We start from the raw sequence: 26,120 nt of genomic DNA, 5'->3' as shown, positions 1-26,120 counted from the left end.
GAAGTCGGGCACTACAAGAGATACTGCCCCAAGACAACAACAGCTGGTAGCACGGGGAGAGTGCTAGCGATGGGCCAAGAGGAGGCAGTTGCAGATCCCACCGTTGTTTCGGGTACGTTCCTCCTCGACAACTCTTATGCATGCATTTTTTTCGATTCTGGTGCGGAGAGAAGTTTTGTTAGCCATGCATTCAAACATCTTCTCAAACGTAAACCCCAATCGCTTATCGAAACATTTACCGTCGAGATGGCTAACGGCGAGAAAGAGAGCACTAACGACATATTCGTAGGCTGTACCCTTACCCTAAACGATCATTCTTTTCCGATCGATCTTATTCCAGTTTCCATAAAAAGCTTCGATGTCATCATCGGCATGGATTGGTTGAGCCCCAATCGTGCTGATATCCTTTGTTACGATAAAACTATTCGTCTCAATCTTCCCTTTGGCGAAGCCCTCATGATCTACGACGATAAACTCAGTTCAAACCTCCGTGTCATTTCGTGCATCAAAGCCCAGAAACTTCTGCGAAAGGAGTGTCATGCATTCCTAGCCCATGTCATTAACGAGAAACAGGAAGTTAAAGACCTCGAGAGCATCCCCGAAGTCTGCAACCTTCCTGATGTCTTTCCCGAAGAGCTTCCGGGAATTCCTCCCGAGCGTCAAGTCAAGTTTCGCATCGACTTAATCCCCGTAGCTACCCCCGTAGCTAAATCCCCATATCGCCTAGCACCAGCAGAAATGCAGGAGTTATCCAGTCAGCTCAATGAGCTGCTCAGCAAAGGATTCATCAGACCGAGTTCCTCACCCTGGGGAGCCCCGATCTTATTTGTGAAAAAGAAGGATGGATCCTTTCGGATGTGCATTGATTATCGAGAACTGAACAAGCTCACTGTCAAAAACCGTTACCCTCTTCCTCAAATCAACGACCTTTTCGATCAACTTCAAGGAGCCAGCTACGTCTCCAAAATAGACCTAAGATCAGGGTACCATCAGCTGCGAGTCCATGAGAGTGATGTTCCTAAGACAGCATTTCGGACTCGGTATGGTCACTACGAGTTTGTAGTAATGCCCTTCGGTCTAACCAACGCACCGGCGGTATTCATGGACCTGATGAATCGGGTGTGTCGTTCTTTCCTGGACAAGTTCGTAATCGTGTTTATCGACGATATACTTGTCTATTCTAGAAGTAAGGAAGATCATCGACAACACTTGAGATCGGTGCTGGAAACTCTAAGGACGGAGAAGCTGTATGCGAAATTCTCCAACTGCGAATTCTGGATTCGAAAAGTAATTTTCCTAGGTCACGTGGTAAGCGAGGACGGCATACACGTGGATCCCTCCAAAATCAAAGCGATAGAGAACTAGTCAACACCGAAGACGCCCACAGAAATCCGTCAATTCTTGGGTCTTGCTGGCTATTATCGCAGATTTATCCAGAATTTCTCCAGAATTGCCAAACCCTTAACCACTCTGACTCAGAAAGGCGTACCCTTTTGTCGGAGTGAAAAGCAAGACATTGCGTTCCAAACGTTGAAGCAGGCCCTGTGCAGCGCACCTATCTTGTCTCTGCCAGAAGGGACGGAGGACTTCTTTGTCTACTGTGATGCATCCAATCAGGGCCTAGCCTGTGTGATCATGCAACGGGGAAAAGTCATTGCTTATGACTCAAGACAGCTGAAAGCACACGAAGTCAACTACACAACGCACGACCTGGAATTAGGAGCAGTGGTCTTCGCATTGAAGATATGGAGACATTATCTCTATGGAACCAAGTGCACTATCTTCACTGACCATAAAATCCTACAACATATTTTCGACCAGAAGGAGTTGAACATGAGACAACGGCGATGGGTTGAGCTACTCAGCAATTACGAGTGCGAACGCCGCTACCATCCCGGCAAGGCCAATGTGGTGGCAGATGCCCTCAGGCGGAAGGAGTACTCAGGTCGTAGAGTGAAGGCACTGACCATGACTATCCATTCCCATTTATCCGCACAAATCAAGGAGGCTCAGCTGGAAGACTTAAAACCAGAGAACATGCTAGGTGAAGCCTTGAGAGGAATGGAAAAGAACCTAGAGATCAAGGGAGACGGAGTCTATTATTTCATGGACCAGATCTGGACCCCAAAGTTCGGTGGTTACAGAGAGGTCGTCATGAACGAAGCTCACAAGACCAGATACTCCATTCATCCAAGTTCGGATAAGATGTACCTTGATTTCAAGAAACTGTATTGGTGGCCGAACATGAAAGCAGAGATCGCTACCTTCGTGGGCAAGTGCCTGACTTGCGCCAAGGTGAAGGTCGAATATCAGAAGCCCTCAGGTCTACTCCATCATCTAGAGATACCTGAGTGGAAGTGGGAGAGAATTACTATGGATTTTATCACCAAATTACCCAAATCTCCGAGTTAGCACGACGCAATCTGGGTGATTGTCGATCGGTTGACTAAATCCGCCCACTTCCTGCCAATCAATGAAAATTTCAAGATGGAGAGACTCACGCGGATCTACATTCGAGAAATAGTTCGCCTTCATGGGGTACCTGTATCCATTATCTCTGATCGAGATAGCAGATTAACCTCAAGATTTTGGCAGTCCCTGCAGAAAGCTCTTGGAAGTAAGCTGGATATGAGCACAGCTTACCATCCTCAGACAGATGGGCAGAGTAAGAGAACCATCCAGACCTTGGAAGACATGTTGAGAGCATGTGTCATTGACTTCGGTGAGTCGTGGGACACCCATTTGCCCTTGGTCGAGTTTTCCTACAACAACAATTACCATACCAGCATCAAGGCTGCGCCTTTCGAAGCTCTCTATGGCCACAAGTGCAGATCCCCTCTGTGCTGGGCTGAAGTGGGCAACACGCAGCTAGCCAAGAGGCAAGTCCCTGACAGCACTCTCACTGGCCCAGAGATCATCCGCGAAACCACCAAAAAAGTCGTACAAATCCGAGAACGACTGAAAGCCTCACGAGATCGACAAAAGAGCTACGCAGATAAACGACAAAAACCCTTGGAGTTCCAGGTTGAAGACCGTGCCCCGCTAAAGGTCTCATCCTGGAAAGGCATGATTCGCTTTGGAAAGCGTGGAAAGCTAAATCCAAGATACATAGGACCCTTCGAGATCCTCGCTAGGATCGGTCCCGTAGCTTACAAACTTCGTTTACCTCAAGAACTTAGCAACATTCATCCCGTCTTCCACGTCTTGAATCTTAAGAAATGCTTATCCGACGAGACCCTTGTGATCCCTCTCGAGGAGATTGAAATCAGCGAGAACCTAAACTTTGTGGAAGAACCGGTCGAAATCATGGAGAGAGACATCAAACGAACGAAACAAAGTCTCATCCCGATAGTGAAGGTTCGCTGGAATGCCAAGCGGGGACCTGAATTCACTTGGGAGCGCGAAGATCAGATGAAACATAAGTATATGCATCTCTTTTCTAATCCATGATTTGTATTCTATGTTCGAATTCCGGGACAAAATTCCCTCTAACGGGGGGATGATGTGACAACCCGAAACTTTTTCCGTTAGTCTTACCCAGTTTCCGTTAATAAAATTTGGGTTTTTATTTAATTCCGTCAAATTTTTAGTTTGGGAAGAACCTTAAATTTTAAATAAATAATATGTATTTTATACGAGTCGGAATAAGCCAGGAATCACGCGAAAAACTCGAACATCCTCGAAAAATCACCGGGTCGGACCGTAAACCCGTTTACGGTCAGTGCCAGGTGGACCCCAGCCTATAAATACTGGACCCCCACCCTCATTTGAACCTTGTTGACCGTAAACCACCCACTTTCTCTCTCTAAACCTCTTGACAGTAAACACCAAAAAGTCCCCCTTTCACTCGAAAAACGCCCGGAATCGTCATTTGGGGCCGTTTGGGAGCCTCTGGAACACTTTTTAGTCGAAAACAAGCACTCTTGTTCTTGATTTTATGGTCAATCTTCATAGACCGTAAACTCGTTGCGACCGTAAACTCAGCAATCTTCATAGACCGTAAACTCTATTCACGGTCTGTCGACCGTACACCCTGTTCACGGTCTGTCGACCGTAAACTCCAGTCACAACCATAAACAGCTCTTTCGTGGGGAAAAGCCTGTTTTCTTGATTCAACCAAGTTCCGGTAACAATCCTTAAACAAAAACAAGTGTTTATCTAACACTTTATCTAACGCAATCGCTAATTTAGATACATATATGTATTTATTTGATATTAGGATTCCGTTAAGTGCAACGTACACCAACTCAAGGATCGTCCAGTTCAATCCTTCGCATCCGACCAACAGTGAGTTCATACCCCTACGCTTATATAGTTTTTAAAATGTTTTCAGGGGGGGGGGGGGAATACAAGCAAAACATAAAGGCTTTCATAACTTAAAAACTGATGCAATTACAACGGTTTTACCAAACATCTAGATACTTTATCCCTTTTATAATATGCAGAGAATATGGGACGTTTTCTAAGCATAATTGCGTAGTTTTCAGAATAGTACATGAACACAACTTACCAGTCAAACTAAAATAGGTATAGTTTGGGAAATTCTTTACCGGTTTTACAGATTCAAACATATAAACTATGACAGGTTTAGCTTATTCATATAGATAACTAGAGTATCTTGCTAAATAATTATTTCGTGTATAATTATTTATACTCTACACCGTTTACAACGATTTCAAACTCGAGAACAACCGAACTACATGTAAACTAGTTAATACAGGATTGTGAGACCTATCTTCGTTATGCCCTTCGGGGTACCAATAAATCCTCACCCTTAAGTATAACCAGAGTCTCCTGGAGGGAGAGCATGAAATTTGTGAATATATCTATTCGGGACCGACAATCCCACACCTAAACTGCTAGCTACAGTTAGGCGGGCATGCCTGGGGTGACAAATTTTGTAATCGTACGACGCCTGAAGAAACGTCAGGGAGGTCACCGGTCATATTAGCATGGTTATACGACTCACAATAAGTATAAACTAACCTTTGTTTACGGGATTTCTTGCTTTAATAGTTTTATTTTAATTAATGAAACTACTTATCTACTTACTGGAGGGTATTCCAGGGACACAACCTTTAGTTTTATTTTAAGTAATAAAACTACCTTTCTTACTGGCGGTAGCCAGGGTGTTCAAATGAAACATACCTTACTTACTGGCGTTAGCCAGGGTTTTCGAACAGAACATACTTTACCTGCTGGTGGTAGCCAGGGTTTTCGAACAGAACATACTTTACCTGCTGGTGGTAGACAGGGTTTTCAAACAGAACATACTTTACCTGCTGGTGGTAGCCAGGGTTTTCAAACGGAACATACTTTTCATACGGTAATCAACAAACATGTTAGAAAATATTGGATTTTCTTTGAAGGCATGCATACATAATCCAGAACTTGATAACAAGGTTTTCGATACAAACGATATTTTACTTATAATGAAAGAAATCATTTGTACAAATTCAGTGACTAGTTTTCAATACAAAAAACATGCTTATGAACTCACCAGGTTTATGCTGATACGTTTTCAAAACCGCTTGTATTCTCAGGACAACAATAGACAGGTACCTTTGCCAGCTTTTGGAGAAGACGGAGCTTCTTGGAGTCTCGTCTTTATCTTTCACTTTTGTTATATGCTGACATGTACAAACTATGTTTTCAAACAGATGTAAATATTCATATTGTAATGTAATGGTTGTGTTTACTTCGATTGCTATGATACGATTGTTGTGATACTACGCATGACGTCACCCGCCCCCGGACGTTTCTGTTGTCCGTTCTGACGGTTCGGGGGTGTGACAAGTAGATTTTAAGGAGATAGCAATTCATGAAAATGATTGTGAGGAAACGCTTTCACTAAGTAGATTTTAAGGAGATAGCAATTGTGATATTGGATTTCAATTATGATTACGGCATCCCTCTTCATAGTTCGAATTGTGAGTAATGGCAAAAGGTCTAAACATTTCAGAATTATGACTGTAAGTTCTAAAATTGTTTAGACACACATGTGAGCTATCGAAGGAAAGGTGTATCAATTTGAGAAGCCTAGATAAAGTCTTATAAAATCATCTCGTATCATAAATCTGAACTTTTGTAAGAAAGTCAACAAGTATTGATTTTTGGGTACATGTCAAAGCTAGTGGGAGCATAAGTGCTATGCTAGTAAGATAATAATTATTATGCTAGTCGGAGCATAATTATTATGGTAAGTCTTGCGAGTTAGCAATGTTAATTATAGAAAACAAAAGTTTCAATTCGCAAAGTTGCAGGGTTTGAAAAAGTTGTTTTGCTATAATTAAGGGAGAGGAATTCATACTTCATTTCGAATCTAAAAGCTTAGATTGACATTTTAATCGAATTTAGTCATGGACATATGTGAGTGTTATGTTGAAATGATTCAACACAAGGAAATTCTATATGTGGAAATATTATAGCGAAAGACTGGTAAAGTATCATGTCTTTATGTGAGACATTATGAACTGTATTCCATATGTCTCGGATATAGGATCGATTACATATGCTATAATATTAATCTGTTCTAATTTTCCAAATGCATAGGGCATTAAGAGTGAAAGGGACTAGAACGAGATATGACGAAAATGGTTAAGCAATTGCCGAGGACAATCTGAGGTTTACCAAATATTGGTTGCTCATGGACAGTTGGAAGTAAAGTGTAAGTTTTTGAAGGTCCATATTGACAAGTTCTGAGAAGAGGTAACTCTTGTTGATAAGTGCTAGTCGTATGGAATTGTGGAAATGTTCCATAAGTGGAAGTTAATCATAAAATCTGTGTAAGATTAGAAACCTTAATGCAAGAAGGATGTTCAAAGGAATGTACTTTGAATATGAGACTTCGCTTCCATGGAATTGTTCCAATAACCAATGTCCAAAGGGAATACTTTGTAATATCATTGGCATAATCTTTGTGACCTTTGTGCATTGACATTACAAAAGGATTATTGTATTTAAGTTTCGAATCTAACAGATTATAGTAAATGGCAAGAATTTGGTATTCTTACATGTACTATAAGAATTTGGAGTTGCGAAATGAGTTTCATTGAAGATGTATTCAATTGATCTATTTCACAAAGGACCATAGGTAAACATAGTGTGCATGCTTGGAGCATGGGATAACTATTGTTTTAATTCAAGTATTAAGTTGATTAATCAAACCATTATACAATGAATAATGTGTAATCAATATGGTGATTAAATAAAAGGTGTTTTATTTATATTCATAAGTTCTGAGACCATATTGGATTCGATTATTCTTGTGTTTCACTTTGCATGTTTTGACTTCCCGAATAACTAGGTTATTCAAACTATCCACAGTCGATCATACTTTGGAAGTAGGTATTGAGGCAATACTGTCATGAATCTGACTTTAGATTGTCTAGGTGTTTTAGACAAAGCACAAGTTTGATGCAGTGTTCAGGAGTACTCATAGAATAAGTTTCAAGTATTGGATTAAATCCACGCTCATCTGAACACTTCATGGATTGTATCACGAGTGATTGTGAGACGATAATATCTTATATTCTTAAAACAGAGACGTGTGAGTTGTAGCTTACAAATCGGTTGCACATTAATGATGCGTAAACGCACCGGTAACTTGGTGTTATAAAACGCATTGTTGTGTGTGATTTGATGAGTAAATATAACAGGCATATGAGTCGAATTTTATCCATTCCTTTTACCCTTAGAGGGATAAAAGCGATATTTATGGGCCCCTCGATGATTTAGTGATGACAAACCTAAGTGCTTGGTCAAGCCTGGACTGATTTGATTTGTTCAATTAGTCGGTTGTCATAAATCGAAAATCGGGAAACAACAGATGGACAGAGAGAATGATCATAATCAATGTCTCAGTCCACATGATATCTTGAAGAATGGAGGAATATATGATCCCTTATCTAATGGACGCGTCATTGACTAGGTCAGAGTTCGACAACGGCTTTTACAAGCTACGATTGCTAGTCGGGTTGTGGATTCGTACTTGTAATAATATTTATTAGACTTATCCAAGTTGGAAACTGTTGGATTAGGTGTATAAGCCCATAACTATAATTGGTATGTACTTGACCCGAGAGTAGCATGGTCCATTTGGGTTGCCTTCACCAGAGCAATTTGATAGGATAGCCTTTTGAGAAGAGGTTATTTATGAGTTATTAATATATTATAAGTTCTAATATATTAATATGAAATCATGTTATTTAATTAGTATTGATCAAGAATTAGTTTGGAATTAATTCAGTGATCAAAAGAGACTAATTAAATTAACGGGGACTGATTATGTAAATAAGTGATATATATATTGTGTTTATGTAAGTATCCATGAAGAGTTAGCCCACATGAAATATGGATCATAACCCAAGTGTATGGATTAGGGTTTACCCATGACCCTTGGATTCCTACACTATATATATGACACCCTTTTGGCCTAAAATTGGGTTGAACATGTATTCTTGGAGAAGCATAGCCGAATTTTATTGCTACATATTCTCTCTCAAAAGTCCTCCATTTGTTCATGGTGTTTGTAAACCATTTGAGGCATCACATTTGAGGTGCTAAGTTCTTAAAGGCCAAAACTACAAGCTACAACAAAGAGGTAATTCTATAACTCAATTCTATGTTGTTTATGTCAATTGTATGCTAGTTGTAGGCTTCATGGTTTGGAAACAATATTGCATGTATAATTAGAGAAAACATAGATCCAAAGCAATTAGGGTTGTAGGTGCACCATAGGATGTTAGAGTACATAAAACCCAACAGTTTGGTTGTGGGCTTAAGGTAGAATCATTTATTTAAATGTCTATCTGATCCTATATTATGTACGGCTTGCATGCACCAGGAAACCAATGATGTCAGTAGAGATTTCCAGCAGTGTGGGAGCGTGGTGGAGGAGAACCCTAGGAAGAGGATCTAGGATGTTTATCTAGTATATTTTCTGAGTGTATGGGTGTGTGTGTGTTAGCATGCGTATCGGTAATCGAGTCTAGTGACTTAGGACCTTAGGAGGAGCCCTGCACCTTTATCTTGGCAGATGTCGGATGCACGTCAAGGGAGGGTTGAGGTGCCTAGGGATTAGGGGGAGAGCCTACCAGCTTGTTGTAGAGGATTCAGGAGCGGCGACTCTGACAAATGCGGGTATGTTTCCAAATTCTTTTATTTTGTATTTATATATTGAGTTTTGTTTTTAGAAGATTTCTTGTGTGTTGATTGCCATCTTGGGAATGCGTTTTTGTTTAAACGTTACTAGGTTCATGGTAGATTGCAGTAATGGGGTGAAATGGACTCAAAACCTTCGATTTGGCCTTTCTAAATGTTCTTGTTTGATGAAGGTTTTGGGGTTGAGTTGAATAGTTTAAGGACTATCTTACACCATTTCTGCTCATTTCTTATAATCAAGGTTGGTATTATTCCAGACAGGACGATGTGGAGCTTTTGGTCATGTGTCGACGACATATGGATTATTTGTATAATCCAAGTGGGGGAGAGTGAAAATTTCATAGCGGGGGAATTTTAAATAGGTTTCAGTCTTCTTCCAGACTACTTAAGTTATAGACATTCACATAGCTGGACAATCTTCATAGTTCTGTGTTAGGTTCATTATTCAATGCTCTGATTCCTTCCAGGTAGTCTTAGTTGTAGGTTGCATTGGTATTTGTTTAAGGAATTATCATGTTTTGGGTCCTAGGATGTTAGGAACTCAAGTTGAGGGTTGTGATGAGGATCTCCTATTTTATTGGGACTCGAGGGGTCCGAGTCACAATCCAAAGGCCTGATAAGGATAGTTAACTTTCTAAGTATTGTTGGTGTCTTGTGTTGTTTGGGTTGATTTGGTATGTGGCGGACTGATCGGTGTAAGACCGAGATTCGTTAGCGATTGATGGATTGGGGTAACCCCAAGAGTCATTAGTGGGTAATGGATCGGGGTAAGAAATGGTTGTGTTTGGACGACATGGTAGGCTAATGACCGAGACGTGGTACGTTGTTATATGAAGATGATGGGTTTTGATACGAAATATAAGTTAGTTTTTTACAAAAAAAACAGCAACGGAAGACCTTAAAAATAACAAGTTTATTTTTAGTTCATAACAAAACCAAACCTTCATGGATCCATTTATAGAGGTTAGAATGAAATAAAAACACAACCAAAGAGTGTTTAGAATGATAACCTTTGAAGCCTTTGAACTCACTTGGTTTTGGGGTGTTGATGAAGATGTAACGATCAAAGAACATGATCTTCTATACAAGTATCCACCATCAAGATTAAGACACTTGGAATACTAGTTCCTTCTTGTATAAAGTACTTCTTAAGCCTTTAAGTGCTTAACTCAAATAAGCACTAAAGGAGAAGAAATTTGAACCACCAAGGACTTAAATGATCTTCAAAAGAAAAGCAAGAGGAGTAGCACTTTGCTACTTACGGTTTTGGTGAGAAGAAAGGAAGAAGAAGAGAGTTTTTCACTAGACTAAAAGAAGCTCCATGCACTCTCTTATATAGTCCATGTAAAGAAAAGGCAAACCCATTAATTAATAAAAAGTAATCACCTTACTTTAGAGGCATGGGGGACAAAGGAAGAAAGGTTGACAAGCAACCTCCCATGCCTTTATGATTTTTGGCCATAGTGTATAAAAAGTGGAGGATTCTTCAATTATATAAACTCAAAGTTTATAAAATATAAAATTTGTCTTTAGGTAAAAGACAAAAGAGTCCAACTAGTCCAAAAGTTTGTACATGACTTATTAATTCATACCATATGAAATAATAACTAGTAATATTCTCTTATAATTATTATTTTCACAAACAATAATTATTCCCTAATTAAAATACAAGAATTGATATTATTTATTAATAACCACATTAATAATAAATATACAAAATGTGCCAACTTGATAATTGTGTGACCCTATAGGATCATATATTATTAGCAATATCACTCCATAATGATTCTTGGGCATATAGATTCAATAATCTCCCACTTGCACAAGTTTCATTATAGACTGACATAGACTGTAGCTGACGTCTAGCAACGGGCTACTGCCCCTAACAACATATGAAGGGTGCCATCTCATCAACAGCCAATTCATTTGTCGTAGATGTCTAACTCTCAATGAATAAGAAGGAAAAATCCCATCTTGACTACATACACCCATCAATGTAGTGATGGGTTTTGAGCATTCTAACACTTCCTAAGTGTACATGCAACCCTAATAACCTTGAATCTATGTTTTCTCTATATACATACAAATTTCTTTTTCAAGGTTATTTCCTAACTAGCATGGCATGGGGATTACATAAAACATAAAAACTAGTAGAAATACATACCTTGTTGTTGCTTGGATTCCTTCAAGACTTTGTGAGCCTAGCACCCCAAATGTTGTGCCTCAAATGCTTCACACAACACCACAAGACTTGGAATAACTTGAGAGAATACTTCTAGCACTCAAAATCGGTTATGCCCTCTCTAGTAACACTAGGTCACGATTTTGCTAGCCATAGGGTTCCTTTTATAGTGTTGTCACAATTAGGGTTTACACATGAATGCCCTTAATTGTCATGACTCTTGATTTCTCATGACCCATGGGTTTGTAACTCCCATGGACTATCCATGGAGCTCCATATGGTTATAACCAAACCCATAAACCATGGATCATTAATCCACCATAAAAGAATTGATGATTGTCATAATCAACCCTATATATTTAATTAGTCTCACTTTGATCACCAAATTAATACTAGATTAATACTTGATCAATACTAATTAAATAATACTATTATTAATATATTAGAACTTATAATATATTAATAATCATAAGTGCCTTATTCTCTCATTTAGTCTATCCAAGTATTGCAATGTCATGCAACCCAAATGGACCATGCTGGGTCGGGTCAAGTACATACCAAATAAAGTTATGGACTTAGACACTATATCCAACAGTCTCCCACTTGGATAAGTCTAATAACTATATTTGCAAATATGACTTCAAAATCCGACTAGCAATCGTAGCTCTTTCAAAGTCTCTCGGAACTGAGATGATGATGATACGCCATTTAAGATAAGTGATCATATAATCCTCTGTTCTCATGATATCAGCCGGACAAACACATGGAACATGGTCTTACTTATTGTCCAGCATTTGTTTCTCGATCTCTGATTTGTTTCGACATAGAACTAAATTGAACACATCAATTAGATTCTGACCAGGCCCGGTACATAGGTCAAAACCAAATCATCGAGGGGCCCAGATATCGCTTCTATTTCTAGAAGGAACAGATAAACTTCGACTGATATGCTTGTACTAACTACTTGTTGAATTATTCACAAAGGCACGTTTTATGACATCGAGTTACCAATGCGTTTTCGTGCAATCAATAAATAACCAACTCATAGTCAACAACTCATATCTCTAGGTTTGAAGATTTATATGATATTACCGTCTCACGATCACTCGAGATAAGTTCCATGAAGTGATGCAAGTGAGCGTGGGTTGGATCCAATACTCAGCCCTTATGAGTACTCATGAATGTTGTAGCAACCATTGCATTGTCCAAAGCACTTTAGACAAATCATACAAGCCAAATTCATGACAGTCTTGATTCATATCTACTTCCAACATATGACTGACTGTGGATGGTTTGAATAATATAATATATACCATAACATAATTATTCTAGAAGTCAAAACATGCAAAGTGAAACACAAGAATAATACTAATCTTATATGGTCCCAACACTTTGAGTGTAAATAAAACACCTTTTATTTAAGCACCATATTGATTACTCATTATTTATGTTTCGATTAATCAACTTTATGCTTGAATTAAAACATTAGTTGTCCCATGCTCCAAGCATGTACACTATGTTTTTCCAAACAACAATTATGCCATACTCCAAGTATGCATACTATGTTTACATATGGTCCTCTCTTTGTGAAATAGATCAATTGAAAATATTCCAATGATGCTCATTTCACAATTCCAATCCTCGTTGTAAATGAAAGAATACCAAACTCTTGCCATCTACTGTAATCTGTTAGATTCTAAACTTATATGCAATGATCCCCTTGTAATGACTATGCACAGAAGTCACAAAGACTTGGCAACAGAAATTACAAAGTATTCCAATGGAAAACAATTCCATGGAAATGAAGTCTCAAATTCAAAGTACATTTCTTTGAACATCCTTCTTAGCATTAAGTTCTTTAATCTTACACAGATTCAAAGAATAACTTCCACCTATGGAGACAATTCCATATTACCATTTTGACCATCACTTCTGAACAAGAGTTGCCTCTTTTCAAAATATGCCAATATGGTCCTTACTCTATACTTCTAATTGTCCATGAGCAACCAATCTTTGGTAAACCTCAGATTGTCCTCGACAACTTTGCTTAATCATTTTAGTCATTTCCAGTTCTATTCCTTTTTCCATCTTAATGCCCTAGGCATTTGGAAAATTTAGAATGGATGAATATTATAGCACATGTAATCAAACCTATACCCAAAGCATATGGGACATGATTTATGCTATAAATTTTTTTTATTTGCCATGTTTTCATAATTCGAACTATGAAGAGGGATGCCGTAATCATAATCGAATTTTGAGAACGCAACATATATAGAATTTCCTTATGTTAAACCATTCCAACATAACATTCATATATATTCTTGACTGAAGTAGATTAAATTCTCAATCTAAGCTTGTAGAATTGGAGTGAAGTATAAAATTCTCTCCCTTAATTATAGCAAAACAACTTTTTCAAGGCGAATTGAAACTTTTGTTTTCTATAATTAACATTGCTAACCTGCAATATTATAACATAATCGTCATGCTCCCACTAGCATAATGATTACCAGCATAACACTTTATGCTCCCACTAGCTTTGACATGTACTCAGAAATCAACTGGACTTCTAGAAATCAATACTTTATTGACTTTCTTACCAAAGTTCATATTTCTGATAGTAGATTGCTTTGATAAGACTTTATCAAAAACATACACCTTTCCTTAGATAGCTCACATGTTTGTCTAGACCTTTCGCAATTCTTACTAGTTAGTGTGCCGGTTAACCACACACGCTCCACTAACTATATGAGAATGCAAATATCACAACCGCTATTTACTTAAAATCTTCTTAGTGGAAGCGTTTCCTCACCATCATTTTCATGAATCGAAGAGAAACCTTATGACACTTAGATTTTATGGTGTATGTGTTCCTATCCATGTGAATTTGTCATAACCATAATCACAGGACTAGGTTAGTGACACTTCCAAATTCATAGGGACTGAACTTGTGCAATCTTAATTTCTTGCCACCTGGTAGCACAATGCCCACCATTGCTTCCGGGTTGTTATGCAAACAATTGAGAACTCATAGAACTCACAAGCATAATCAACTTTCAACTGGAACAGACACAGAAACAAGAATATGTCAACACGATAGGTTACAAACCTCAAGTCGTGGGCTAGTGATTAACAAAACTCTTGATTTAGTTCTTGAAACTATTTCAGAATCATTTAGACTCCCACTATCCTCTTGACATATAAGACTTCTCTTTGTCAAGAACCATTCCTTGACAAAACAAATATTCAAGATCTAGTGCGGATTCTTATCAAGTTAAACACTTCTCACTATTGGTCTTAGCTAGTCTTTGTTGTATCCAAAACATCACAACTTACCAATCTCAAATGTACAAGAATAGGAAACATCTTACTCTACATTTGACAAGTGTTATTAACTTTCTAAAGACTATGTCACTCAAGTTACAATCTTGAAGTATAACTCCAGGATTTGTTTTCGGCACGAAGTATGAATTATCTTTTGATTTAACCATTTCAACAATTCACGATTTCTCTCCTCAGGCAACAAACACACTAAGGTGTCCTTAGAGGATCAATTGTGATATGGTTCCATAATCACTAAGATAATCATAAAACAAAATACACAAGTACTCTCCCATCTCTTCAGATTGGAGAAAATTTTATCTTTCTGCCTTATTTGATTCTTCTTATTCATTCTGCCATACATTGAAAATTTTCCAATGTTTCAGAATTACACTTAAACTCGTAAGCATAACCATATTTACTAAACTTTAGTAAATCATAACGAATAATCTTATCTATCTTTGTGGTGGACCTGACCAGCACACAACCAAGTGTACCCAATCTTTTAGTCCTTCACTTGACTCACATGTACATGTGAACAAGGAATTAGTCTTAATTTCCCAAAGACGAAAACTTCTCATTCATCATACAATACAAGTTGCATGATTCCAAGTTTCTATCTAACTGAAACTTGGGCGATGAGAATCTTTCCTTATTTGGTAAATTATGATACTACCACAAATGAAAGAATCAAATCCATTTTCAAATATTGCTATTAATGGAAACATATAATCAACAATTTTTCACAAATGCCATTGTAAGGATACTTAAAATAAATAAAATCAAAACTTTTCTTTATTTTAAAACTTTGCGGAAAACTTATCCTTACAACCCATATGAAAACCTTGTTGTTATCTATTCCTAAGCAATATGTCTCAACTCTTAAGTAATAGCTCAAAATTCTGATCACCGAACCATGCGATCAAAATCCCTCTTCGCGATCAGAATCAGCATATACTTCCTTTAAGTTTCTTCACTTTTCTTTGATTCTTAAAACATCAACATGTGACCCAGTCACATCATGCAATAAGAATCTCAGAATAGAAACTTAATAGAGTTAGACAATGGACTTTACCTGAAGTAGAGTCAAACATTTGACTTTACTATCCTTATGGACTTTTAGGTAAATTTGGCAGCTTCGCAACCAGTGCCCTTCATTTGGCAACAGAAACATATGGACTCTTTGGAAACGGTACACGGGACTATCACAGACTTAGCCTTTCTCTTTACCATTTGGTCAACCGAGTTGACTATGGCCAATCCCTTTCAATTGGGAAGAGAAAGTTTTTCTGGACTTCCAATGTTACCATTGTCAATGTCCATGGAAGTTTGGGAAGTTGATCTTCCAATCAAATTTTGCTTTACCAATGCTCCAAATCATTGCTGATTCAGCATCATCAAGCAAATAGGTAAGATCATTAAGGGTCATGTCGTGATCTGTTATCAGGGAGTGACCAAGTCAACAGCCAGCTACCTTGAGACTTCGACACCCTACTCTCCCGGCTTGTCAATATGTGACTTAATCTCCAAGACCTAAGCATATATAGACTTTGTTTGCCAATAGGGATTGAGTGACTTAGAACTTATCATGTCTTGAAATTTGTGGGATAAGGAGATTTATTGGAGGAGGTGGAGGAAGTGAAGTATGATTTCCAGTCGCACTAATGCACAACAAAGGGATTGATCTTTCACCTTGGTTGCCATTTGGGATATCATCTTCATTAGGAAGCTTGTTCCTAAAGATTTGGGAAGACCATAGCTGTCTAAACTAGACATCTATAATGGGAGAAATTCAAGTTAGTTGATTTAAAGTCCTTAATATAACACCCAATATGAAATATTAAGGCTAGGACCCAACAACCTATTTATAACTGGAAGAGGGATGCCGTAATCCAAATTATAAAATAGTTGAAGGTAGGTAAATGACGATTTACCAATTTCCTACCATAAAAACGAAATATAATTAAGTTTTTAATTGGATTTGAAACGCCTAGATCTTTGGAGATACATTGAACTTTCAATGGCATGTTTGAATCTCGATTGTGCCCTCTCAAGTTTGTGACTGGGATGCCGAGGATCACAAACAAGGTGTGAATAACCATACAAATTGACTTGGTACCCTCAACAATATTACCTAATCGATGTGCCGGTTAACCACACACGCTCCACCGATCTATAATAAAGTCAAGTTACCCTTTGCCACTCTTACTAGTCCATGTTAGTGTGCCGGTTAACCACACACGCTCCACTAACGACTTGGTAAGGTACAAAGTGTAATTTTATGGGCTAGCACCAATTTCACATTTTCCTAAAGTAACTAAGATTGGGAATTTATAATGTATAGTTACTTTATAATTCATTATACTTTTAACGAGTATTTAAAATCGTATCCTACCCGTTCGGCTAACGACCCTCCACCGATCAAGGAAGCGGTGGGTGAGAGTGGACACCCATTAAGTCACCATTTTATAGGCAACAACCTTATACCCCCCTTATAGACCGGCTTCGTGAATGAGGCCTACTAACGGTAAGAATAACATATTCTTATACATATCTATATAATTAAAATTATAATAATAGTATAAGGGTGTATTTTAAACGTTTAAAAATACTTGGTGGTTTAATCTATTAATTAAACTATACTTAATTTAATTAAACTTAAACCATGTCTTTATGGAATTATTAACTCTTTTAATTAAACACTTTAATTAATTTAATGAAGTCCATAAAGCTTGAATTTTACCTTTAAAAAATTCTAAGAGTTCAATTTGGAATTAAAGTGTAAGGCTTTTCAAATTCCAAAACTTGAGGGCAAGAATTGAAACTATTCCAAGTCTCTTCAATTTGTAACTTATGAGTTTTAATGGTTCATAAAATGAAGAATCTTCATTTTATGAAACCTCTTTAGTTCTTTAATCATAATTAAAAGAAGTGACTTTTGGTTATCCATAACTTGAGGACAAGTTATGGTCACCATCATTAGCATTAAGATCATGAATTAAACAAGCATGTAAGTTATACAAAATTCCTATGATCTTCTAAAAACTCATAAGAACAAATATTCATATCAAACAATTTCAAGAAAATCATATAAACATATACAATACTTGAAAATTGATAAAAGTAATGTAAAATGGGTTAACATAATCATCATCATTTTGAAAAACAGATTTTACAAGTCCAAAACAGATTGGGATAATGAGCATTCTAACACTTCCTAAGTGTACATGCAACCCTAATAACCTTCAATCTATGTTTTCTATATATACATGCAAATTTCTTTTTCAAGGTTATTTCCTAACTAGCATGGCATGGGGATTACATAAAACATAAAAACTAGTAGAAATACATACCTTGTTGTTGCTTGGATTCCTTCAAGACTTTGTGAGCCTAGCACCCCAAATGTTGTGCCTCAAATGCTTCACACAACACCACAAGACTTGGAATAACTTGAGAGAATACTTCTAGCACTCAAAATCGGTTATGCCCTCTCTAGTAACACTAGGTCACGATTTTGCTAGCCATAGGGTTCCTTTTATAGTGTTGTCACAATTAGGGTTTACACATGAATGCCCTTAATTGTCATGACTCTTGATTTCTCATGACCCATGGGTTTGTAACTCCCATGGACTATCCATGGAGCTCCATATGGTTATAACCAAACCCATAAACCATGGATCATTAATCCACCATAAAAGAATTGATGATTGTCATAATCAACCCTATATATTTAATTAGTCTCACTTTGATCACCAAATTAATACTAGATTAATACTTGATCAATACTAATTAAATAATACTATTATTAATATATTAGAACTTATAATATATTAATAATCATAAGTGCCTTATTCTCTCATTTAGTCTATCCAAGTATTGCAATGCCATGCAACCCAAATGGACCATGCCGGGTCGGGTCAAGTACATACCAAATAAAGTTATGGACTTAGACACTATATCCAACATGTAGTTCATGCCATACCCAACAATGGCCCTTATGACTACCTTTTACGGAACAATGTTAAACCATGTCAAAGCACAAGAATTTCTAAACTTCAAGTCCCAAATATGTATCTCAGGTCTAAGAGTGCAAAGATACAACCTTTATCAAAACATCACTCATGACTACGATCCATAAAGTGATTTTGATGTGGGTCGGGTCCAATACTTATTCTCCTAATCAAGTACCTATGAAGTTGGTAACAACTCTTGCTATTTTCATCTCCATGAAAATCAACCAATCCACTCATTTTAGTCTTACCTCATAGATGCTCCCACAACTATGAACGACTATGGACATTTAGAATAACCTAGTTATTCAAGGATGTAAACATGCTAATAAAGAACACAACAATTATTTAATGAAAGACTCATATCTAACTTATCATTCATTACAATATATGTTGTTTGTACTGTTCCAATATCCAAATACTAAATTTCAATCAAATACATCAACTTATATCAACAAGGCCTTATAGCACCAGCTTAACTTTCATGCTTTAGCTAATGAAAGAGCTTTGTTAAGTAGATTTGACAAACTCAATTTGTATAAACATTACGAATACAAACATTTTCAGTTTTATATATAACTCATATATAAAGAAAAGTAATGAGAATGTATTAGATGCTTAAATATGACTTAGATACCAATACTTGCATAATGTGATTACGCATAGTCATACTGAACTATACATTAAGCATCTTTTATGGAAACACTATCCATGTAACTTTCTCTTCATTCATAATGAGGACACGCCCGATTGTGACTGAGAGTCATCTCAATCTATTTGAAAATTTAGCACATGCGTAATAACTTGAAACATAGCTTTCTTTCAAATACTCCCTAGATTAGGAATATCTCTCTAGTTCTCGCAAGTAATTTAGAATGCTCCTATAAGTCACACAATGACTTGTTCTCATATTATACTGGTATCAAATGACATGCTCCAAGCATACGACTTATTTGGCCTTTATGCATAATCATGACATATACGATTAATCCAATTGCAGCAGCATATAGAATACAATCATATTATCCAGTTCAACAACATTTGCACTAGGATTTTGCTCAAAAACATGCCATGTGGTACTTGACAAGAGAACTCTCTCAGAGTCCTTTATCTTAAGCCCTTTAAGATCCTTGTCAATTAATGCAATTTTACTTAATCTTTTAAGTTGCCATTATCTATCTATATAGATCTTTATTCCCGGTATTAGTATGTTGATTACATACAAGACTATGAATGTTACTGCGCTCCCACTAGGTTTGTAGAAAGAACAAGATTCATCTTGATTTATAATTAAATCAAACTATGTAATTATCTTATAAGAGAGAAGATTCTTACTTTGAGATGTTAGCTTAAATCTAGAAAGATTTTCATTCATGTATGTTTTCTCTTTTGATAACTCACTTACTCTTTATATTCGAAATATATCGAGCAAGATTAATCAAGCCCATACTTGATAGTCATAGTTGAATGCATCGATATGTGTTTTACTAGTTTCTAATCAACCATTGAGCAGATTCAACAACAGTTGAAAAACCTTGCTAGTTCCAAACTATGATGCATTTGATTTGTGGATCTTTAGCTCTTAAAGTTCCATATTGCTCCCACTTAGAAAAAGAACTTTCTAAGTACTTGTCTTCTGGAACTACAATTAGTGAGATGGTAGAAACTTCATCCTAAACAATCATTTAGGATAGTCTACATAAGTGCAGTTAGTAGATGTTAGAGTGGTTAAGTTTTTTGTCTAACATAAGCTTTATAACTCCATACCTTTTAGATAAGGATAAACCATTTCATCCTCAGTCTAATATAAGTATCTAATCCACTTGTTTGGTTGGAAAATATATATATTCAATATATATTTGTTACAGTGAGCATATTTTCAAAATTTTATAAAGTAGTTAGTTCTCTTAAAACATCATATAATAGAATGAAAGGTCTATCCTTATCCTCTTAAAAACTTGTACTATCGAAATTCAACCAGTGGCCAGGTGACCCTATCCCACTAGAGAATACGAAGGCTACCTCGAAGATAAAAAGAAAGATCCAAGCGACCAGGTGATCCTATGCCACAAGAAACATACTAATGATGAGTGAGTGTTTTTGTCGGAATGAGTTGTGAATCGATTCCACAACTCCTAAGATGTTCCAAGAAAACTTGGTCTATAACAACTCATTTTCTTTATCAAAACGAAAGGTTAATGATGATCTCATTAAGTTGTATTTCAATCTTCACTATGAAACAATTTGAGCAAGTCAAAGGTTTCAACAATAACGAATAAAAGTCGTCAGTGAAATTGATTAAGTATCTATCACCAAATCTATTCATGGATTGGAAAGATTACATACATCACTTATGTATAATTCTTTGTTAAGCCTTTTGTTCTTTAACTACTAATAGATAAAGACACTTGTGAATCATATTCCCATATAAATAGGATCCACATATATCAAATGAATCCTGCTCATTTGCCTTAAAAAATTCCATCCTTTTGAAGTTGGTATATATATATTTCTTATTTATATTGTCATGATGATTATTACATAGATAAGTTTGAATCAAATATCATTTGATTATATAGGTGTTATGATCAGAACTATTAATTTAATGAAAGATTATAGATTTACTTCATAAATAACATTATGGAAAAAATATTCTTTAAAAGATAATACATTGTTTCAGAACATGAATGTGAACATCCATTAAACGATAAGTAAATCTAGATTTATTCATAAATTACAACTGTTGAATGTCCCTATAAGGATAGGTACAAAACATCTATTGTTAAAATAAAAGACTATAACAACACTTATTATATCTTCAACACGAAATGACATTCGTTTGTAATCAGTTGATTATTTCTTCCAAACATCAGCACATATTATCAATTATTAGTGTCACTTGAGGCATAACACACTCAAGTGAATGATGGGAAAATAAATAGTTCTATCATATAGATGTATGAAGTCTTGTCCAAGTCAGACTTCTTCAGCTTGATGAGATTAGAGGAGCAATTCCTCTTTTAGTGTTTAGTTTCTTCCACAATAGAAAAAACACTAATCATTTGGTCCTTTCTTGATTTCTGGGATAATGTTGTATTTCGCTTAACTGAACTATAAGTCTATTTTAGTACACAATCTCTTAGACTTCCTTTTATTAAATGCTTGAACCATCTTGAAGCACTTTCTAGTGTTCTGCTTAAATATATGCTTTACTTGATGAGACATCTGATATGTTTCATAATTATCCAAGACTTTCTGTAAGTCAAGGTTAATTACTCAAGTTTCATGTGAGACACATCAACATCATCACAATAATACTTCCATCAAAGTATCATGATTAGACTGACTAGCTTGTAAAGGTTATTCAGGTATGGGATCTTTCAGTATATATAATTTCTATTTATCCTTAAGGTAGAACCTCAAGATATTATACCAATTATAGAAATTATAATCATCAAATGTTACTATCTCTTGAAACTCAACAAGAGAGAGGTTTTGTAGGGCGTAAGAGTATTAACAGCTATTAATAGAGTTTTAACAAAGTTTCATTTAGTATTTTCAATTTCTGTCTTTAAAAATTAATACCTTTTATTTTTTCTTAAAACATTAATTTATCAAAGTCTAGGATCCAAGTAACGAAACAAGTAAATGGTTAGGTGACCTTTATCCCATAAACTTAATCAAACTCGGTAGATAGCAATTACGAATTGCATACGATTTGTAACTCCTAGATTATGGGATCCTAAACAACTATTTCTTAACTTGGCATGTTTATCCCATCTATGCCTCAGACCTCTCATGCTTAGGTGACCTTTATCACACAAGATTCTGATCAAGTCATCCTACTTGAAACAACTTGTAGCATTGTAACTAACAAGTGACAAGGTGACCCTTTAGAAACTAGAAAGTAAAAAACTACCCCGAACATCATAATCCAATCCTAATGACCAGGTGACCCTATGACATTAAGACCATACAAATGATAACGAGTGTTCTCCAAAAGGACGGCAATGACTTGTACTTTTAGAAAATGTTTTATATATGTTTTACACTTATATTTTATAAAAACATGGTCTCGTGAATATTGCATGCATCCAATAATTCATGTACCCTTTTGTAAAATTCATATCACTTGTTATGAGGTTCTTTAGGTTCCAAATAAAACTTTATTTCATTTGCCATTAGCCGCGATCAATTATATACTAAAATCCGATATTTTAAAGTTTAGTCGTAGAACAGTATTAAGAACCAGTAGTAGTCTTAATAAAATTTCATTTTATACTTAAGACTTGGAGTTTTGGAAGAGTTATAAAATCACTATTTTAAATCTCCATTTAACAATGAAAAACATATGACTTCATGAATGTATAGAATAAACTCATTTTATTTTATAAACTTAATTTTATGCATCTTATGATAAAAGTCATATTTTGATAAACCAAAACTTGGATGATGATACTTATGTTTTAAAACTCATTTTGCATGCATTAAACATAAAATCAACATGTCGCATTATGTTTAAAACACCAATATCATATATTAAGTTTTGACGCAAAAAATAATCACCAGTTGTTTTATTTTGCCGTTATAACGCTATAAACTGATTTTAGCATTTTTCATAAAAACTCCTTATTTATTATAAAGACATGGAGTTTATATAATGGTTAAACATCTTTTAAACCATTTCAAATATTTTGAAGTTGGATATTTATAAGTTTTACTATAAAACTATTTTCAACAAAAAACGATTTTTAACCGGTATACCGGTAACCGGTAGAAACGTTTTTATGAATATCCATTTATAAACATCTTATGTTATATTTTAAATATTTATTTACTCAAACTCAAAGTGATATTATCTTATGTTAAAATGTTGTTTGACATGTAAAACTCATTTTCATACACAAAACATAACATAAAATTGAACATCACATGTATGCATTTTAATGTGTATAAACCAAGCCATATCTAGTAATAATTTTTGTGAGCCACCACAAGAATTATTAAGTCTTTCTTAAAGGACTTAAGGGACACTTCAAAAGGGTCTTCAAGCTACCACTTGCCAAGTCAACTCTTTCTTGCAAAAGGACTTCAAATCTTCATGTTGTGAAAGTTGCAACACTTAAACTATTAAGACTATAATTAATCCCAAAACCAAAAGTAGAAGCTTATGGTTGGGATCAAGGTCTCAAGTGGTTAAGACATCTTCATAAATGGTCATTTCTTCATCTTGTTACATTTAAAAAGAAATACAACTAGTCTAACTAATTTATTACAATCTTTTACATCTTATGAACAAATAAATATCACCCAAACACAACACAAAGGTCCCAATGGCTTGTTTATAAACAACAACATATCAAATATTATAACAAACAACAATTTGTTTTTTCTGAGGCAACTTTTATATAACCGAAATGCATGAAGGTGGTTATATATAAAAATAAACAATTTTAACCAAGAAGTTGCCAAAGAAGACAAATATGGATTTTTATTAACAAAAAGAAATACATGCTTGTTATCCAAAAACCAAACATTATCAAACATAAAAAAACCATTCTGACATATAAAGATGGCTCTGATACCACTGATGGGTTTTGATATAAAATATAAGTTTATTTTTCACAAAAAAATAGCAACGGAAGACTTTAAAAATAAAAAGTTTATTTTTAGTTCATAACAAAACCAAACCATAATGGATCTATTTATAGAGGTTAGAATGAAATAAAAACACAACCAAAGAGTGTTTAGAATGATAACCTATGAAGCCTTTAAATCCACTTGGTTTTCGGGTGTTGATGAAGATGTAAAGATCAAAGAACATGATATTCTCTAAAAGTATCCACCATCAAGATTAAGGCACTTGGAATGCTAGTTCCTTCTTGTATAAAATACTTCTTAAGCCTTTAAGTGCTTAACTCAAATAAGCACTAAAGGAGAAGCACTTTGAACCACCAAGGACTTGAATGATCTTCAAAAGAAAAGCAAGAGGAGTAGCACTTCGCTACTTACAGTTTTGGTGAGAACAAAGGAAGAAGAAGAGAGTTTTTCACTAAACTAAAACAAGCTCCATGCACTCTATTATATAGTCCATGTAAAGAAAAAGCAACCCCATTAATTAATAAAAAGTAATCACCTTACTTTAGAGGCATGGGGAACAAAGGAAGAAAGGTTGACAAGCAACCTCCCATGCCTTTTTGATTTTCGGACATAGTGTATAAAAAGTGGAAGATTCTTCAATTTTATAAACTCTAAGTTTATAAAATATAAAACTTGTCTTTAGGTAAAAGAAAAAAGAATCCAACTAGTCCAAAAGTTTGTACTTGAATTATTAATTCATACCATATGAAATAATAACTAGTAATACTCTCTTATAATTATTATTTTCACAAACAATAATTATTCGCTAATTAAAATAAAAGAAATGATATTATTTATTAATAATCACATCAATAATAAATATAGAAAATATGCCAACCTGATAAATGTGTGACCTTATAGGATCCTATATTATTAGCAATATCACTCCATAATGATTCTTGGGCTTATAGATTCAACAAAAAAAACACATTTTAGTTGGTGACCACGACAAGGAAAGAGGATGGCCACGACGTTGTGAATGCTGCATCCCAAGCCCTTGAAATTTAGGGTTTCTTCCATATTCAAAGGCTTAAACTCATGGATTAGGTCATCCTCTTCATCCTCCAACCTTCCAACACGAAACACTACCTTCCATGTATACTTTAGAGCTAGTTTGCTTATTTGAGAGCTTGTTATTTGGATTTTGGTGAAGCTTGAGGATGGAGGAACCCCATTTTGCTGCAAGGAAGCAAGGAGCTAGCTTAGATGCATCATTTTCTTTGGATTTCTGAGTTATTTAATGTATAAAGTTTATACCTTGACCTTTGTTCTTATAGATGCAAATGTGAGCTCATTTTGGATGATTTTGGTCCTTTTCATGGACGCCCTTGTGTTGAGATAATAAACACGGATTTAACATGTGAAAATAAGAATCACACAATGGACATGATATGATATGGTGAACATGATGTAATTCAATTAAAAATGAGGAAGTTACAAAAAGGAAATAGTTATCTCTCTCTGATAAGACGGACAGATTCTATATTCAATATGAAATGCTAAAACAAATCAATTAACAAGAATGATATGGAATGAAATGAGCACAATCTCCAATAACAAAGCACAAAGAATAGTTCTCAATTCGGAACTATTCTATGAGTGCTAGACGGTTACAAAAAGATCGATACAAAGGAAAGTGAACAGTGCACTATTTATAGACAAACTAAGCAAAGAAACCGAAGATGGAAAGGCCCATTTCGAAATCGGAATATGTACACAAAAATTACAAACACAACCATTTGACACAACAAATGTATAGACCTAACAATCTCCCCCTTTGTGTCAAATCGGAAGGGGGTCTTCAG

This window comes from Lactuca virosa, chromosome 8, assembly GCF_052849685.1.
Source record: "Lactuca virosa cultivar CGN04683 chromosome 8, Lactuca_virosa_CGN04683_v6, whole genome shotgun sequence".
NCBI lineage: Eukaryota > Viridiplantae > Streptophyta > Magnoliopsida > Asterales > Asteraceae > Lactuca > Lactuca virosa.
Note: the sequence above shows the minus strand (reverse complement) of the source record.